The sequence below is a fragment of the Sinohyriopsis cumingii genome, chromosome 9, assembly GCF_028554795.1.
Source record: "Sinohyriopsis cumingii isolate HCF-2022 chromosome 9, ASM2855479v2, whole genome shotgun sequence".
NCBI classification, from domain to species: Eukaryota; Metazoa; Mollusca; class Bivalvia; order Unionida; family Unionidae; genus Sinohyriopsis; species Sinohyriopsis cumingii.
The window spans coordinates 118694318-118715200 of record NC_142969.1 but is presented as its reverse complement, the minus strand read 5'-3'; the positions used below and the strand labels follow the sequence as shown (position 1 = coordinate 118715200).

Below are 20883 nucleotides of genomic sequence, written 5' to 3'. Positions count from 1 at the left end.
CATATGCGTGGGAAACAGGAAACTCTGCATCTCACTTGACAAGTTTTAAAACAATTTCTTACTTTGTTGAGAGAGAGAGAGAGAGAGAGAGAGAGAGAGAGAGAGATAGAGAGAGAAGAGAGAGGGAGAGGGGGAGGGAGGAGGAGGAAACTAACGATAATAGAGATAACAAAAGTGTGAAAGTGAGTTTTGTCGGAAGTTTGTTTTATTACCTTTTTAATCTTTTAAAAAATATTTATTTGTTAAAATGGTTTAAACGAGTTTTAAATTGAAAACAGGCTTTAGAAAGAAAATACAAAATTCCTGCCAGCCGCCGGATATGTTCCGTGCCGGAACCCGGGATTGAACCGGGGGCCTTTAGATCTTCAGTCTAACGCTCTCCCAACTGAGCTATTCCGGCTGACATTGACAATTGTCGCAACTTACCTATGTGAGATTGCATTTATCACTGCGTACCAAATCCACATCACTGACAAGTTTGATCATCTACCTTATAGAATAAGTCAGTCACTTCTAAAAGTACACTTATAGACCACTGTACATCAATAGTAGTGTTTCAATTGTGTCTTCGCAATTCTATAAAAGCAGCTTTCTAGGCAGCATCAAGAAAATCAGTAAATTCACACCAATCTCATCCCTAGCTTTAACGATCTTCATACACGCCAACCACTAAAATAAACCTCCTTAAATGAGACAAGAATTCTTTATTTTCGATTGCGCTGTCCATACATGTCAATTAAAATATACAATATAAATGCATTCTCCACAATACAGATCATAGGTGTCTTACGTGCAAATCTATAGACACATCTACAACTACAGAATGGAAAAGCATTGTTAAGAACAAAATGAAGTAAGACATTTCAATGGGTACTTTGTTCCAAATATCTACAATCCGAGAATGTAAACAAATGTCGTAATTTCGGAAAGATTTCATAATGCAGTTCTTACTATCCGATATTCTTGTCATCATTGAAAACACATACCTTCTCATTCATTCTTCAACACTAAATGCATTGTAGTTTACAAACATGATGGAGGCACTCTTCCGTCTCAGAAGGCTTGATAGCAGACGAAGACAGTTCTTATAGTAAATAACCATGTTTCTTTTCATACATTCACTAACGTTCATCCAAACAGCATCGCAGTACAATACACAGCAATAGGATTGAAATCATGTAAATGTCATATTTATACCTGTCAATTTATCTGCAATAACTTCCTTCAACCTGCGACAGAAGAACTTACCAATAACACATCACCAGCAAAACTAAAAGTGTTAAGAAGTAACACATTTGCAGTCAACTGTATTCCCGCGTCACACTCACCCAGCTAAAGATATATTTCTTTAAAGTATAGACTAAACAACAAAGGAGAAAGATCACCTCCCTACCTCACCCCGTTGAATACATTGAAGAAACTGGATCATGTACTCCCCCCACCCCGCCCCAATGCAAACAAAAGAACTGTTTCCCATACCAGGTAACTCGAGTATGAACTATGGTGGCAGGTATTAGATTCTCGAGGAACTTTTCAAACAATCTCGAATAATGACATAGTCTAAATGGGTCCATCTAAATCCTTTGACTCTTTGCCGCGTGGCTTACTGCTAGTAAAACTAGGAATGCGTGTGCTGTCATATAAAGGATTAACATCTTATTGGACGTTATCCTAAATCTAATATTATAATTTTTTTAAGGTTCAAACGACGATCATTACCTTTGACAGGTTTTTCACAAGAATGGACACTTGGGCTATTTTATTGTAACATAATTTGTAATAATATTTAGATTTTGTAACAGATAGTAATATTTATAGAGACCAATGCTGATGAAAAGTTTTCAATGTGATCAAGACACTAGTGAAAGACAATGTCTCAGATACTGAACGGTTCACAACAAAATCAAAGGAAGCTACGTCCGCAATAATTGTAAATCGTCGCTATTGCTTCTTTGAAACATAATCAAAGTCGTTGCTTTGACATACAAGTAATCACCATGGAATATAGAATGGAAATGAAACTCTTATGAAATACAATGGGCATTTAACTGAAATTTAGTATTTCATTATCAAATTTATTTAACAAGGCATGATCACAGCCAAGACTTGTAATAAATACAAGCAATTTCCTCAGTATAATAAAAACCAAACAATTTGTTATTTGATCATTAAATGAAAACATTATTCTTCTAAAGAATGCTCATATTTCTGTGCAAAATACTTCCATGAAAATGAAACACATTAATGAGAGACAGAGAGAGAGGTATACTCTGTGTGTGTGTGTGTGTGTGTCTGTGTGTGTATGTGTGTGTGTGTGTGATTTAGAATTGAAACGCAACTTTAAGAATTATTTTGTCATATCGCTAGGATGTCTACAGTGGCTCTTTATAGTGATGCCTAGCACTGGGGGCATCATGTCGCAGACATGTAGCATGATGTTCCACCCAGTCACATTATCGTGACACCAAGCTGACCAGTCCTATTACTAAAATCTTAAGCTGAGCGCCATGCCGAGCAGAGGTTAGTACTTTAATTTTGTTACGTCTTTGGTATGACTCGGCCGGAAATCAAGCACATTTAGGAAAGAGAGATCTTCTTTCAATGTATTATGTCTATGCATGTTTATGTGAGTCTCTAGTTGCAAGGATAAATGTCCTTTAGCTAAGAACAATTGCACAAGAGGCGTTTCAAATCAGAAAATCGATAGTCCATTCTATCAGTATAGTCATACAAAGTAAACTTCTTCCATGTTTACATATGTATTATACGAATAGATGTTTAGATATATATTCTTTCAAGCCATGGAATCCACTCACATGGAACCTTCACAATTATACCAGTGGAAAACGCAAACATAATATTAAACGGAATTTCCGATCGAACGTTTGAGAATCAAATTTAAACTAAATATGGGCGATTGCAGTAATATTTTACAATATCTGCAATCGATAAGCTTAATTATAAGACGCTGTAACTCTTAAGGAATTCTTGATTGTAATCGTATCAAACTTTCCGCCAGATTTATTTTTCTATTTTACATTTTATTTTATACTACTTCACAACATGCATATGCGTGGGAAACAGGAAACTCTGCATCTCACTTCACAAGGTTCAAAACAATTTCTTACTTTGTTGTGAGAGAGAGAGAGAGAGAGAGAGAGAGAGGGGAGGGAGGAGGAGGAACCTAACGATAATAGAGATAACAAAAGTGTGAAAGTGAGTTTTGTCGGAAGTTTGTTTTATTTCCTTTTTAATCTTTTAAAAAATATTTATTTGTTAAAATGGTTTAAACGAGTTTTAAAATGAAAAGAGGTTTTATAAAGAAAATACAAGACTTCCTGCCAGCCGCCGGATATGTTCCGTGCCGGAACCCGGGATTGAACCGGGGGCCTTTAGATCTTCAGTCTAACGCTCTCCCAACTGAGCTATTCCGGCTGACATTGACAATTGTCGCAACTTACCTATGTGAGATTGCATTTATCACTGCGCACCAAATCCACATCACTGACAAGTTTGATCATCTACTTTATCAAATAAGTCAGTCACTTCTAAAAGTCCACTTATAGACCACTGTACATCAATAGTAGTGTTTCAACTGTGTCTTCACAATTCTATAAAAGCAATTTTCTAGGCAACATCAAGAAAAGCAGTAAATTCACACCAATCTCATCCCTAGCTTTAAAGATCTTCATACACGCCAACCACTAAAATAAACCTCCTTAAATGAGACAAGAATTCTTTATTTTCGATTGCGCTGTCCATACATGTCAATTAAAATATACAATATAAATGCATTCTCCACAATACAGATCATAGGTGTCTTACGTGCAAATCTATAGACACATCTACAACTACAGAATGGAAAATCATTGTTAAGAACAAAATGAAGTAAGACATTTCAATGGGTACTTTGTTCCAAATATCTACAATCCGAGAATGTAAACGAAAACCGTAATTTCGGAAAGATTTCGTAATGCAGTTCTCACTATCCCATATTCTTGTGATCATTGAAAACACATACTTTCTCGTTAATTCTTCAACACTAAATGCATCGTAGTTTACAAACATGATGGAGGCACTCTTCCGTCTCAGAAGGCTTGATAGCAGACGAAGACAGTTATTGTTGTCAATAACCATGTTTCTTTTCATACATTCACTAACGTTTATCCAAACAGCATCGCAGTACAATACGCAGCAATAGGATTGAAATCATGTAAATGTCATATTTATACCTGTCAATTTATCTGCAATAACTTCCTTCAACCTGCGACAGAAGAACTTACCAATAACACATCACCAGCAAAACTAAAAGTGTTAAAAAGTAACACATTTGCAGTCAACTGTATTCCCGCGTCACACTCACCCAGCTTAAGATATATTTCTTAAAAGTATAGACTAAACAACAAAGGAGAAAGATCACCTCCCTACCTCACCCCGTTGAATACATTGAAGAAACTGGATCATGTACTCCCCACCCCCCGCCCCAATGCAAACAAAAGAACTGTTTGCCATACCAGTTAACTCGAGTATGAACTATGGTGGAAGGAATTGGATTCTCGAGCAACTTTTCAAACAATCTCCAATAATGTCATAGTCTAAATGGGTCCATCTAACGCCTTTCACTCTTTGCCACGTGCCTTACTACTAGTAAAACTAGGAATGCGCGTGCTGTCATATAAAGGATTAAAATCTTATTCAACGTTATCCTCAATCTAATATTATAATTTTTTTAAGGTTCAAACGACGATCTTTACCTTTGACAATTTTTTCACAAGAATGGACACTTGGGCTGTTTTAATGCAACATAATTTGTAATAATATTTAGATTTTGTAACAGATAGTAATATTTATAGAGACCAATGCTGATGAAAAGTTTTCAATGTGATCAAGACACTAGTGAAAGATAATGTCTCAGATACTGAACGGTTCACAACAAAATCAAAGGAAGCTACGTCCGCAATAATTGTAAATCGTCGCTATTGCTTCTTTGAAACATAATCAAAGTCGTTGCTTTGACATACAAGTAATCACCATGGAATATAGAATGGAAATGAAACTCTTATGAATTACAATGGGCATTTAACTGAAATTTAGTATTTCTTTATCAAATTTATTTGACAAGGCATGATAACAGCCTAAACTTGTAATAAAAACAAGCAATTTCCTCAGCATAATAAAAACCAAAGAATTTGTTATTTGCTCATTAAATGAAAACATTATTCTTCTAAAGAATGCTCATATTTCTGTGCAAAATACTTCAATGAAAATGAAACACATTAATGAGAGACAAAGAGAGACGTACACTCTGTGTGTGTGTGTGTGTGTGTGTGTCTGTGTGTGTATCTGTGTGTGTGTGTGTGATTTAGAATTGAAACGCAACTTTAAGAATTATTTTGTCATATCGCTAGGATGTCTACAGTGGCTCTTTATAGTGATGCCTAGCACTGGGGGCATCATGTCGCAGACATGTAGCATGATGTTCCACCCAGTCACATTATCGTGACACCAAGCCGACCAGTCCTATTACTAAAATCTTAAGCTGAGCGCCATGCCAAGCAGAGGTTAGTACTATAATTTTGTTACGTCTTTGGTATGACTCGGCCAGAAATCAAGCACATTTATGAAAGAGAGGTCTTCATTCAATGTATTATGTCTATGCATGTTTATGTGAGTCTCTAGTTGCAAGGATAAATGTCCTTTAGCTAAGAACAATTGCACAAGAGGCGTTTCAAATCAGAAAATCGATAGTCCATGCTATCAGTATAGTCATACAAAGTAAAATTCTTCCATGTTTACATATGTATTATACGAATAGATCTTTAGATATATATTCTCTCAAGCCATGGAATCCACTCACATGGCACCTTCACAATTATACCAGTTGATAACGCAAACATAATATTAAACGGAATTTCCGATCCAACGTTTGAGAATCAAATTTAAACCAAATATGGGCGATTGCAGTAATATTTTACAATATCTGCAATCGATAAGCTTAATTTTAATACGCTGCAACTCTTAAGGGATTCTTGATTGTAATCGTAGGAAACTTTCCGCCAGACTTATTTTTCTATTTTACATTTTGTTTGATACTACTTCACAACATGAATATGCGTGGGAAAAGGAAACTCTGCATCTCACTTGACAAGTTTTAAAACAATTTCTTACTTTCTTGAGAGAGAGAGAGAGAGAGAGAGAGAGAGAGAGAGAGAGAGAGAGAGAGGAGGGAGGAGGAGGAAATTAACGATAATAGAGATAACAAAAGTGTGAAAGTGAGTTTTGTCGGAAGTTTGTTTTATTTCCTTTCTAATCTTTTAAAAAAAATATTTATTTGTAAAAATGGTTTAAACGAGTTTTACAATGAAAAGAGGTTTTAGAAAGAAAATACAAAAATTCCTGCCAGCCGCCGGATATGTTCCGTGCCGGAACCCGGGATTGAACCGGGGGCCTTTAGATCTTCAGTCTAACGCTCTCCCAACTGAGCTATTCCGGCTGACATTGACAATTGTCGCAACTTACCTTTGTGAGATTGCATTTATCACTGCGCATCAAATCCACATCACTGACAAGTTTGATCATCTACCTTATCAAATAAGTCAGTCACTTCTAAGAGTCCACTTATAGACCACTGTACATCAATGGTAGTGTTTCAATTGTGTCTTCACAATTCTATAAAGGCAGTTTGCTAGGCAGCATCAAGAAAAGCAGTAAATTCACACCAATCTCATCCCTAGCTTTAACGATCTTCATACACGCCAACCACTAAAATAAACCTCCTTAAATGAGACAAGAATTCTTTATTTTCGATTGCGCTGTCCATACATGTCAATTAAAATATACAATATAAATGCATTCTCCACAATACAGATCATAGGTGTCTTACGTGCAAATCTATAGACACATCTACAACTACAGAATGGAAAAGCATTCTTAAGAACAAAATGAAGTAAGACATTTCAATGGGTACTTTGTTCCAAATATCTACAATCCGAGAATGTAAACGAATATCGTAATTTCGGAAAGATTTCGTAATGCAGTTCTTACTATCCCATATTCTTGTCATGATTGAAAACACATACTTTCTCATTGATTCTTCAGCACTAAATGCATTGTAGTTTACAAACATGATGGAGGCACTCCTCCGTCTCAGAAGGCTTGATAGCAGACGAAGACAGTTATTATAGTCAATAACCATGTTTCTTTTCATACATTCACTAGCGTTTATCCAAACAGCATCGAAGTACAATACGCAGCAATAGGATTGAAATCATGTAAATGTCATATTTATACCTGTCAATTTATCTGCAATAACTTCCTTCAACCTGCGACAGAAGAACTTACCAATAACACATCACCAGCAAAACTAAAAGTGTTAAGAAGTAACACATTTGCAGTCAACTGTATTCCCGCGTCACACTCACCCAGCTTAAGATATATTTCTTAAAAGTATAGACTATACAACAAAGGAGAAAGATCACCTCCCTACCTCACCCCGTTGCATACATTGAAGAAACTGGATCATTTACTCCCCCCCCCCCGCCCCAATGCAAACAAAAGAACTGTCTGCCATACCAGGTAACTCGAGTATGAACTATGGTGGCAGGTATTAGATTCTCGAGCAACCTTTCAAACAATCTCCAATAATGACATAGTCTTAATGGGTCCATCTGAATCCTTTGACTCTTTGCCGCGTGGCTTACTGCTAGTAAAACTAGGAATGCGTGTGCTGTCATATAAAGGATTAACATCTTATTGAACCTTATCCTAAATCTAATATTATAATTTTTTTAAGGTTCAAACGACGATCATTACCTTTGACAGGTTTTTCACAAGAATGGACACTTGGGCTATTTTAATGTAACATAATTTGTAATAATATTTAGATTTTGTAACAGATAGTAATATTTATAGAGACCAATGCTGATGAAAAGTTTTCAATGTGATCAAGACACTAGTGAAAGATAATGTCTCAGATACTGAACGGTTCACAACAAAATCAAAGGAAGCTACGTCCGCAATAATTGTAAATCGTCGCTATTGCTTCTTTGAAACATAATCAAAGTCGTTGCTTTGACATACAAGTAATCACCATGGAATATAGAATGGAAATGAAACTCTTATGAATTACAATGGGCATTTAACTGAAATTTAGTATTTCTTTATCAAATTTACTTAACAAGGCATGATCACAGCCTAAACTTGTAATAAAATCAAGCAATTTCCTCAGTATAATAAAAACCAAAGAATTTGTTATTTGCTCATTAAATGAAAACATTATTCTTCTAAAGAATGCTCATATTTCTGTGCAAAATACTTCAATGAAAATGAAACACATTAATGAGAGAGAAAGAGAGACGTACACTCTGTGTGTGTGTGTGTGTGTGTATGTGTGTGTGTGTGATTTAGAATTGAAACGCAACTTTAAGAATTATTTTGTCATATCGCTAGGATGTCTACAGTGGCTCTTTATAGTGATGCCTAGCACTGGGGGCATCATGTCGCAGACATGTAGCATGATGTTCCACCCAGTCACATTATCGTGACACCAAGTCGACCAGTCCTATTACTAAAATCTTAAGCTGAGCGCCATGCCAAGCAGAGGTTAGTACTATAATTTTGTTACGTCTTTGGTATGACTCGGCCGGAAATCAAGCACATTTAGGAAAGAGAGGTCTTCTTTCAATGTATTATGTCTATGCATGTTTATGTGAGTCTCTAGTTGCAAGGATAAATGTCCTTTAGCTAAGAACAATTGCACAAGAGGCGTTTGAAATCAGAAAATCGATAGTCCATGCTATCAGTATAGTCATACAAAGTAAAATTCTTCCATGTTTACATATGTATTATACGAATAGATGTTTAGATATATATTCTTTCAAGCCATGGAATCCACTCACATGGCACCTTCACAATTATACCAGTTGAAAACGCAAACATAATATTAAACGGAATTTCCGATCGAACGTTTGAGAATCAAATTTAAACCAAATATGGGCGATTGCAGTAATATTTTACAATATCTGCAATCGATAAGCTTATTTTTAATACGCTGCAACTCTTAAGGGATTCTTGATTGTAATCGTAGGAAACTTTCCGCCAGACTTATTTTTCTATTTTACATTTTATTTTATACTACTTCACAACATGAATATGCGTGGGAAAAGGAAACTCTGCATCTCACTTGAGAAGTTTTAAAACAATTTCTTACTTTCTTGAGAGAGAGAGAGAGAGAGAGAGAGAGAGAGGAGGGAGGAGGAGGAACCTAACGATAATAGAGATAACAAAAGTGTGAAAGTGAGTTTTGTCGGAAGTTTGTTTTATTTCGTTTTTAATCTTTTAAAAAAAATATTTATTTGTTAAAATGGTTTAAACGAGTTTTAAAATGAAAAGAGGTTTTATAAAGAAAATACAAAAATTCCTGCCAGCCGCCGGATATGTTCCGTGCCGGAACCCGGGATTGAACCGGGGGCCTTTAGATCTTCAGTCTAACGCTTTTTTTTTTTTTTCTTTCTTTATTTAAAAAACCCTTTGTACAGTATATAAGTTAAAAATATACAGTCAGTATGTACATAGTAGTTTGTAATGCTATATTACAAAATAATGGTTCTACAATAGTATTTTGTAATGCTATATTACAAAACAATGATTCTACAATAGTATTTTGTTAAGCTATATTACAGAACAATGATTCTAAAATTTTATTTTGTAATGCTATAGTACAAAACAATGATTCTACAATGTAATAAACACTTTATCCTCTTCTATTCTCATTAAAGGATTATCTTTTACAAAATACTTCGTAATCAAAGTCTGATTTTTGTCTTTGTAATGTTGATACGCATATAATATATATTTTCTAGTCAAATATTGGAACAATCTTTCGATGTCTATTTGTTTCCCTAATAAAGACATAATGTTTCTTCTTTTGTAAATGCACAATCGAGCAATGCTCAGAATGTAGTTCAAAAAATAACTATTTACTGATTTTGTTTCTTTGTTATATCCTATCATGAGCACTTGTTCAAAAGAAGTGCTATTGAGAACACCAACTCTACAATTTTTAAAAAGAATCTCAACTATATATACAATATAATTCTTAAAAGAGCTTAATTCAGGACATTTCAAAAACATGTGAAATAAATCCTCTGTTTCCAACTGGCACACTGGACATAAGTCATTATCAATTTTGCCATAGTATTTTAGTCTCTCTTTTGTAAATATTCGATTGTGCATTATTCTGTAATCCAAATCTATACAATCTGGGGTCTTGAAAGGTAGGTGTATCAATTTCCAGTATTTATGCTTTTCCAAACTAAATATCTTACTCCAAAAGGAAACAGAAGCTGGTTCTTGAAAAATCAACGTACATAAAAGCTTGTAAAATAGTTGTGTTGTACATAAACAGAGGTCATATAATTTTGTATCAACTCTGAGAAACATATTATTTCTCCCATTGGTTACAGTGGGTTTTGACTCTGTTGCAACAATATTTCTCCAGCCTAATGGTATACTTTCTATTATGCAATTATAGTCTTTTTTTATCTTATCTGTTTTGATCTCAGAATTTGATTTGTATATCATTTCTTGAATAGCTCTATAAGGTAGTATTCCAGGTACAAATTCATATGTAATATCCTGAACACGAACAATTCCTGCTTCTATAAATTCTGCGAAAAACAACGTTTTACCAGCACATGTAATATTAGGATTTAAAAAGAGAGGTTGTTCAAAAACATTCCTCACATCAATATTTGTATCGATATTATTTCTAAGTTTTTCCCATGCATGAAACATTTCTCTGTAAAATATAGGTAGGGTATTCAATTGTTGCTTATTTAAAGACATGAGAAACAACTCTTTGGTCAACCTCATGTTCAGGACAGTAGATAAAAAGTGATCAAAGGTATTTTTCCACATAGCATGGCAATTCACATCAAAGTATCTTTTTAAAAATTTTAGTCTGAATGCATACATTTTCATCTTTATATCAGTTAACTGTAGTCCGCCATTTCGCTTATCACCAATTATTGTATAATAGTGAACCAAATGGGACTTTCCTGACCAGATAAATCTGAGAAATAATTGCTTCAATTCATCAGCAATCATATCAGGAAGAGGCTGAACTGACACTATGTACAATACTCTAGAAACTAATAAGTTATTAACAACTGTTACTTTTCCTTGTATTGTCAAATATCTCTGTGACCACAGTTGTAATAAGTTTTTAATTTTAGACAATCTATCATTCCAGTTCAGTTGCTCACATAACTTTGCACATTTTCCAACATAAGCTCCCAAAATTAAGATGACGTGATCACACATTTGAATTTGTAATTGTTTGCAATAATCATCAGTAAGTTTACCAGATCCAATACACAGAAGTTCTGTCTTTTCCTTGTTCACCTTTGCACCAGATCCTTTACAATACAAGTCAAGTACATTAAAAGATTGATTAATGGATTGTGTGTCCGCTAATGTCAAGGTTGTATCATCTGCATGTTGAAAAACTTTACTTGTATTACTAGACAGTGGGAGTGGAATACCTTTGATAGTGGGATTTGCTTTGATAGCGAGTCCTAAGGGTTCTGCTGCTAATACATATAACATTGCTGATATAGGACAACCTTGTCTGACTGAATTTTTAATTAAAAAGGGTTTCGTTAGATGACCATTGCATTTAACACTACTTTTAATTTCATTATAAAATATCTTTATCCACTGAATAAAATTGTCACCAAAACCGAACTTTCGTAAAACAGAAATCAAATATGAGTGGCAAACTCTGTCAAACGCTTTTTCTTGATCAATTTTTAAGATATATCCCTCAAGATTGTCTCTCTCAACCATATCTATAATATCTCTTACAGTGACTATAGTATCAGCAATATCTCTCCCAACTATACAACATGTCTGAGTTTGAGAAATAATTTTGGGTAATACCATTTTTAAACGTGTAGACAAAATCCTTGCCAAAATTTTATAATCTACATTAAGTAAACTGATAGGACGCCAATTTTGCAATCTTCTATTATCCCCCTTATTTTTATAAATAAGTGATATAACCCCAAATCTCATTGATCTCGACATAATATTGTCATTCTTAACACTCTGAAAGATGTGCAACAGAATATCATATATACAATCATAAAATTTACATTACCACTCTACTGTCAATCCGTCCGGGCCGGGGCTTTTATTTTTAGCCATCCCTTTTATAGCTGTATGTATTTCATCAACTGTTATTATGGCATCACACATATCTTTATCCTCATCAGATACAGAACAGTTTACAAAATTTAAAAGTGAATCAGTACAATTATCATCAACAGTTACCGAAGAATATAAATGACTATAAAACTGATGTATTTCATCTAAGATTCCGCTTGTATTTGAAATAATTACACCATCATCATCAATCAATTCATTGATTACATTTTTGTTGTGTCGATATTTCTCAAGATTTAGAAAATATTTAGTATTTCTATCGCTTTCAATTGCCCATTTGGCCTTAGATCTCAATATAGCACCCCGACAAAAATCAGTTTCATAGTCACTTAGCTGGTGTTTTAGTTCTTCATATTTGTTAATGTCATATGATTCTTTATTTGCGACTTTTTCTGAAAATGATTTTAATTTATTTTGCAATGTAAAGTATTCTTGTAATCTTTCCTTATTTCTTCTTGTACAGTATACTTGGGAAAATTTTTTAATTTTGTATTTTACATTATCCCACCAAATGAGTGGTTCACTGAAATACATTTCGTCAGTTTTTCCCTCGGTAAGAATTGATTTCACTCTTTGTACATATTTTTCCTCAAAAAGAACATTGTTATTTAATATCCATAATCCGGGCCCTGTTTCCACTTTGCAGGTATTTAGTTTAAGGTATACAAAAGAATGATCACTAAAGGATGTATCTGCATAATAAATATTTTGCACATTGGAGTGCAATTTTGAGGAAATCAAAAAATAATCTATTCTACTCTGCTTCATTTCGCCTAGTACAACTTGTTTTCTGGAGAAACTACGAGTACTAGGATTTCGTGATCTCCATAAATCGGTAATATTCCTATCATGAATAATTTTATAAAGTTCACGCACTGCTACATCATTAATATGTAAGGCTTTGTTATGTCGATCAATACCTGCTAAAGTTGTATTAAAATCACCAGCCAGGATAGTGCTATCACTAGTACTGTTATGTAAATATGTATTTAGCTTCATGAAAAAGTTAAACCTTTCCTTCACAACATTTGGAGCATAAATATTGATTAAATCAATCACTTTATCATCAATAGCTATTTTAAGATGTAAAATCCTACCCTTTTCAATCATTTCTTGTGTCACCTGATTTCTCAATTCTCTCACTACTAAAACAGCAACACCTGCCCTCCTATTGTCAGCATTACTATAAAATATGTCACCATTCCAAATCTCATTTTCTCTAATACTTTCAACAAACTCATCATCCCAAAAGGTTTCTTGCAATAATAAAATATGGCCTCTTTTCTCTTTAAATATTTCTAAAACAGACTTTAGTTTATTCAAATTACGCAAGCCATTTACATTTAGAGATACAATATTTAAAGCCATGATTATGATGAGTGTATTGAAAGTATTAAAAAATGTTGAGTGTTTGATCATTTCTTCATAGGTGTTCGTCGCATGCTATTCATCTTCATGTTAGGTACTGGATTAAACCTTCTCCTTCTCCTTTGTACTACTTTGAAATTTTCGATATTAGTACCGTTTGCTTGACATGTACGTGATTCGTTTGATCTTTCAACAACGTCTGCATCCATCTTCCTGTCATCATCTGAATCTGTCCCCGATCCATCTCCAATTGTATGATTGTTGTTTACTTCCTCAGATTCTATTTCTACATTGGTCATATCAACTCCACTTCTTTCTTTTTCTTCCCCACTTTCTCCACTCTCATTATCTTTTTTTGCATTCTCAATTTCTTCTTTATCATCTTCGTCACTCTGTAACTCCAATATGTCTTCCCTCGTATCATCATCAACTTGCGAATGAATGCCTGCAATGGCCTCTCTGTAACACATACATGTTTGCGCCTCTTTGTGGCATTTGTCGCATATCCTGCATGTACACATAAGAGGAAAACTTCCACAACTGTCACATCTTTGCCTTGTGCAATTTTTTGCTACATGGCCTTGCTCCCCACACTTGTAGCATACAAAATCAGGGCAGTCTTTTATAACATGTCCCGGATCAAGACATCTAGAACATACCTTAACTTGATTATTGTGTAATACTCTAAAGTATTGTTGACCATTGACAGTCTGAAATTTCAGACTGTAAGGCAAGGATTTTACCTGCTGTGGAAATTTACATTTGACATAACGAGTCCCATCAGCCACACTAGTCCCAGGATAATATCTGCGTTGAATGGGAGAAAGAAGTTCTACTCCGTATTCACCGAGCTTCATACTTATATCATCATCTGTGATGTATGCTGGTAAATGAAGAATTGACACAATAATAGTGTCTGAATATAAAAGAGTACAATCAAAGTGTTCACTTCCAATATCAATTTCACACAAGGTATTATATGCTACTTCCTTACTCGGTAGTGTGACCTCATACAAATTTGCACCTTTGGGCACAACTGCATAGACCGACATATCTCCGGTTAATTCTTCTACACTTCTAACAATATCACTTGCCTTTATTTTCTTCACATCCTTTACATCAATCACCACGGTACATTCTTTCCCAAAACGACGAGAATCTCCTGTCTGTCTATCGATGTTACTCGACATGCCATTCTTATTGTTAGCTATTCCACTGGTGTCATTAGAGTGTGAGTCAGCTCCTTGTGCTGCACGTGCAGCACGACCAGGCTTTGTATTCATTGTCACAGAAAATAATATTTTGTGTGGTGGATAAAGTTATCCAAACACTCAAAATATATCTCACTTATAAATGAATGCGATCAAACAAATCTTATCAACGTACCTGTAACAAATTAAAACAGCAAAAATGTCCATTAAAGGAAAAAAACTTGAAAATTCACGGAGCGATCATCAAACGTGTTTTCCTTCTGATGTCATAACCGGAAGCCCTCTCGCACCAAATCCACATCACTGACAAGTTTGATCATCTACTTTATCAAATAAGTCAGTCACTTCTAAAAGTCCACTTATAGACCACTGTACATCAATGGTAGTGTTTTAATTGTGTCTTCACAATTCTATAAAAGCAGTTTGCTAGGCAGCATCAAGAAAATCAGTAAATTCACACCAATCTCATCCCTAGCTTTAACGATCCTCATACACGCCAACCACTAAAATAAACCTCCTTAAATAAGACAAGAATTCTTTATTTTCGATTGCGCTGTCCATACATGTCAATTGAAATATACAATATAAATGCATTCTCCACAATAAAGATCATAGGTGTCTTACGTGCAAATCTATAGACACATCTACAACTACAGAATGGAAAAGCATTCTTAAGAACAAAATGAAGTAAGACATTTCAATGGGTACTTTGTTCCAAATATCTACAATCCGAGAATGTAAACGAATATCGTAATTTCGGAAAGATTTCATAATGCAGTTCTTACTATCCGATATTCTTCTCATCATTGAAAACACATACTTTCTCATTCATTCTTCAACACTAAATGCATTGTAGTTTACAAACATGATGGAGGCACTCTTCCGTCTCAAAAGGCTTAATAGCAGACGAAGACAGTTATTATAGTCAATAACCATGTTTCTTTTCATACATTCACTAACGTTTATCCAAAGAGCATCGCAGTACAATACGCAGCAATAGGATTTAAATCATGTAAATGTCATATTTATACCTGTCAATTTATCTGCAATAACTTCCTTCAACCTGCGACAGAAGAACTAACCAATAACACATCACCAGCAAAACTAAAAGTGTTAAGAAGTAACACATTTTCAGTCAACTGTATTCCCGCGTCACACTCACCCAGCTTAAGATATATTTCTTAAAAGTATAGACTAAACAACAAAGGAGAAAGATCACCTCCCTACCTCACCCCGTTGAATACATTGAAGAAACTGGATCATGTACTCTCCCCCCCCCCCGCCCCAATCAAAACTGCTTGCTATACCAGGTAACTCGAGTATGAACTATGGTGGCAGGTATTTGATTCTCGAGCACCTTTTCAAACAATCTCCAATTATGTCATAGTCTAAATGGGTCCATCTAAATAAAGCCTTTGACTCTTTGCCACGTGCCTTACTGCTAGTAAAACTAGGAATGTGCGTGCTGTCATATAAAGGATTAACATCTTATTGAAAGTTATCCTAAATCTAATATTGTAATTTTTTTTAAGGTTCAAACGACGATCATTACCTTTGACAGGTTTTTCACAAGAATGGACACTTGGGCTATTTTAATGTAACATAATTTGTAATAATATTTAGATTTTGTAACAGATAGTAATATTTATAGAGACCAATGCTGATGAAAAGTTTTCAATGTGATCAAGACACTAGTGAAAGATAATGTCTCAGATACTGAACGGTTCACAACAAAATCAAAGGAAGCTGCGTCCGCAATAATTGTAAATCGTCGCTATTGCTTCTTTGAAACATAATCAAAGTCGTTGCTTTGACATACAAGTAATTACCATGGAATATAGAATGGAAATGAAACTCTTATGAATTACAATGGGCATTTAACTGAAATTTAGTATTTCTTTATCAAATTTATTTAACAAGGCATGATCACAGCCAACACTTGTAATAAACCAAGCAATTTCCTCAGCATAATAAAAACCAAAGAATTTGTTATTTGCTCATTAAATGAAAACATTATTCTTCTAAAGAATGCTCATATTTCTGTGCAAAATACTTCCATGAAAATGAAACACATTAATGAGAGACAGAGAGAGACGTACACTCTGTGTGTGTGTGTATGTGTGTGATTTAGAATTGAAACGCAACTTTAACAATTATTTTGTCATATCGCTAGGATATCTACAGTGGCTCTTTATAGTGATGCCTAGCACTGGGGGCATCATGTCGCAGACATGTAGCATGATGTTCCACCCAGTCACATTATCGTGACACCAAGCCGACCAGTCCTATTACTAAAATCTTAAGCTGAGCGCTATGCCAAGCAGAGGTTAGTACTATAATTTTGTTACGTCTTTGGTATGACTCGGCCAGAAATCAAGCACATTTAGGAAAGAGAGATCTTCATTCAATGTATTATGTCTATGCATGTTTATGTGAGTCTCTAGTTGCAAGGATAAATGTCCTTTAGCTAAGAACAATTGCACAAGAGGCGTTTCAAATCAGAAAATCGATAGTCCATGCTATCAGTATAGTCATACAAAGTAAAATTCTTCCATGTTTACATATGTATTACACGAATAGATGTTTAGATATATATTCTTTCACGCCATGGAATCCACTCACATGGCACCTTCACAATTATACCAGTTGAAAACGCAAACATAATATTAAACGGAATTTCCGATCGAACGTTTGAGAATCAAATTTAAACCAAATATGGGCGATTGCAGTAATATTTTACAATATTTGCAATCGATAAGCTTAATTATCATACGCTGCAACTCTTAAGGAATTCTTGATTGTAATCGTATCAAACTTTCCGCCAGATTTATTTTTCTATTTTACATTTTATTTTATACTACTTCACAACATGCATATTCGTGGGAAACATGAAACTCTGCATCTCACTTCACAAGTTTCAAAACAATTTCTTACTTTGTTGAGAGAGAGAGAGCGAGAGAGAGAGAGGGGAGGGAGGAGGAGGAACCTAACGATAATAGAGATAACAAAAGTGTGAAAGTGAGTTTTGTCGGAAGTTTGTTTTATTTCCTTTTTAATCTTTTAAAAAATATTTATTTGTTAAAATGGTTTAAACGAGTTTTAAAATGAAAACAGGCTTTTGAAGGAAAATACAAAAATTCCTGCCAGCCGCCGGATATGTTCCGTGCCGGAACCCGGGATTGAACCGGGGGCCTTTAGATCTTCAGTCTAACGCTCTCCCAACTGAGCTATTCCGGCTGACATTGACAATTGTCGCAACTTACCTATGTGAGATTGCATTTATCACTGCGCACCAAATCCACATCACTGACAAGTTTGATCATCTACTTTATCAAATAAGTCAGTCACTTCTACAAGTCCACTTATAGACCACTGTACATCAATGGTAGTGTTTCAATTGTGTCTTCACAATTCTATAAAAGCAGTTTGCTAGGCAGCATCAAGAAAATCAGTAAATTCACACCAATCTCATCCCTAGCTTTAACGATCTTCATACACGCCAACCACTAAAATAAACCTCCTTAAATAAGACAAGAATTCTTTATTTTCGATTGCGCTGTCCATACATGTCAATTAAAATATACAATATAAATGCATTCTCCACAATAAAGATCATAGGTGTCTTACGTGCAAATCTATAGACACATCTACAACTACAGAATGGAAAAGCATTCTTAAGAACAAAATGAAGTAAGACATTTCAATGGGTACTTTGTTCCAAATATCTACAATCCGAGAATGTAAACGAATATCGTAATTTCGGAAAGATTTCATAATGCAGTTCTTACTATCCGATATTCTTCTCATCATTGAAAACACATACTTTCTCATTCATTCTTCAACACTAAATGCATTGTAGTTTACAAACATGATGGAGGCACTCTTCCGTCTCAAAAGGCTTAATAGCAGACGAAGACAGTTATTATAGTCAATAACCATGTTTCTTTTCATACATTCACTAACGTTTATCCAAAGAGCATCGCAGTACAATACGCAGCAATAGGATTTAAATCATGTAAATGTCATATTTATACCTGTCAATTTATCTGCAATAACTTCCTTCAACCTGCGACAGAAGAACTTACCAATAACACATCACCAGCAAAACTAAAAGTGTTAAGAAGTAACACATTTTCAGTCAACTGTATTCCCGCGTCACACTCACCCAGCTTAAGATATATTTCTTAAAAGTATAGACTAAACAACAAAAGATAAAGATCACCTCCCTACCTCACCCCGTTGAATACATTGAAGAAACTGGATCATGTACTCCCCCCCCCCAGCCCCAATCAAAACTGGTTGCCATACCAGGTAACTCGAGTATGAACTATGGTGGCAGGTATTTGATTCTCGAGCACCTTTTCAAACAATCCCCAATAATGTCATAGTCTAAATGGGTCCATCTAAATAAAGCCTTTGACTCTTTGCCACGTGCCTTACTGCTAGTAAAACTAGGAATGTGCGTGCTGTCATATAAAGGATTAACATCTTATTGAAAGTTATCCTAAATCATATATTGTAATTTTTTTAAGGTTCAAACGACGATCATTACCTTTGACAGGTTTTTCACAAGAATGAACACTTGGGCTATTTTAATGTAACATAATTTGTAATAATATTTAGATTTTGTAACAGATAGTAATATTTATAGAGACCAATGCTGATGAAAAGTTTTCAATGTGATCAAGACACTAATGAAAGATAATGTCTCAGATACTGAACGGTTCACAACAAAATCAAAGGAAGCTGCGTCCGCAATAATTGTAAATCGTCGCTATTGCTTCTTTGAAACATAATCAAAGTCGTTGCTTTGACATACAAGTAATTACCATGGAATATAGAATGAAAATGAAACTCTTATGAATTACAATGGGCATTTAACTGAAATTTAGTATTTCTTTATCAAATTTATTTATCAAGGCATGATCACAGCCAACACTTGTAATAAACCAAGCAATTTCCTCAGCATAATAAAACCCAAAGAATTTGTTATTTGCTCATTGAATGAAAACATTATTCTTCTAAAGAATGCTCATATTTCTGTGCAAAATACTTCCATGAAAATGAAACACATTAATGAGAGACAGAGAGACGTACACTCTGTGTGTGTGTGTGTATGTGTGTGATTTAGAATTGAAACGCAACTTTAACAATTAATTTGTCATATCGTTAGGATATCTACAGTGGCTCTTTATAGTGATGCCTAGCACTGGGGGCATCATGTCGCAGACATGTAGCATGATGTTCCACCCAGTCACATTATCGTGACACCAAGCCGACCAGTCCTATTACTAAAATCTTAAGCTGAGCGCTATGCCAAGCAGAGGTTAGTACTATAATTTTGTTACGTCTTTGGTATGACTCGGCCAGAAATCAAGCACATTTAGGAAAGAGAGATCTTCATTCAATGTATTATGTCTATGCATGTTTATGTGAGTCTCTAGTTGCAAGGATAAATGTCCTTTAGCTAAGAACAATTGCACAAGAGGCGTTTCAAATCAGAAAATCGATAGTCCATGCTATCAGCATAATCATACAAAGTAAAATTCTTCCATGTTTACATATGTATTACACGAATAGATGTTTAGATATATATTCTTTCACGCCATGGAATCCACTCACATGGCACCTTCACAATTATACCAGTTGAAAACGCAAACATAATATTAAACGGAATTTCCGATCGAACGTTTGAGAATCAAATTTAAACCAAATATGGGCGATTGCAGTAATATTTTACAATATTTGCAATCGATAAGCTTAATTATCATACGCTGTAACTCTTAAGGAATTCTTGATTGTAATCGTATCAAACTTTCCGCCAGATTTATTTTTCTATTTTACATTTTATTTTATACTACTTCACAACATGCATATGCGTGGGAAACAGGAAACTCTGCATCTCACTTCACAAGGTTCAAAACAATTTCTTACTTTGTTGAGAGAGAGAGAGCGAGAGAGAGAGAGGGGAGGGAGGAGGAGGAACCTAACGATAATAGAGATAACAAAAGTGTGAAAGTGAGTTTTGTCGGAAGTTTGTTTTATTTCCTTTTTAATCTTTTAAAAAATATTTATTTGT

At 34.7% G+C, this 20883-nt stretch overlaps 4 non-coding genes across 4 annotated transcripts; all 4 read right to left on the bottom strand.

The window, feature by feature from the left end:
* Positions 1-327: 327 nt before the first annotated feature.
* On the bottom strand, positions 328-400 carry Trnaf-gaa (transfer RNA phenylalanine (anticodon GAA)). The gene has a single exon. It is a non-coding gene; the product is annotated as a tRNA-Phe (tRNA).
* A 2962-nt stretch (positions 401-3362) lies between these two features.
* Trnaf-gaa (transfer RNA phenylalanine (anticodon GAA)) lies at positions 3363-3435 on the bottom strand. The gene has a single exon. It is a non-coding gene; the product is annotated as a tRNA-Phe (tRNA).
* Positions 3436-6420: 2985 nt separating this feature from the next.
* Positions 6421-6493, bottom strand: Trnaf-gaa (transfer RNA phenylalanine (anticodon GAA)). The gene has a single exon. It is a non-coding gene; the product is annotated as a tRNA-Phe (tRNA).
* An 11475-nt stretch (positions 6494-17968) lies between these two features.
* Trnaf-gaa (transfer RNA phenylalanine (anticodon GAA)) lies at positions 17969-18041 on the bottom strand. The gene has a single exon. It is a non-coding gene; the product is annotated as a tRNA-Phe (tRNA).
* Positions 18042-20883: the final 2842 nt, after the last annotated feature.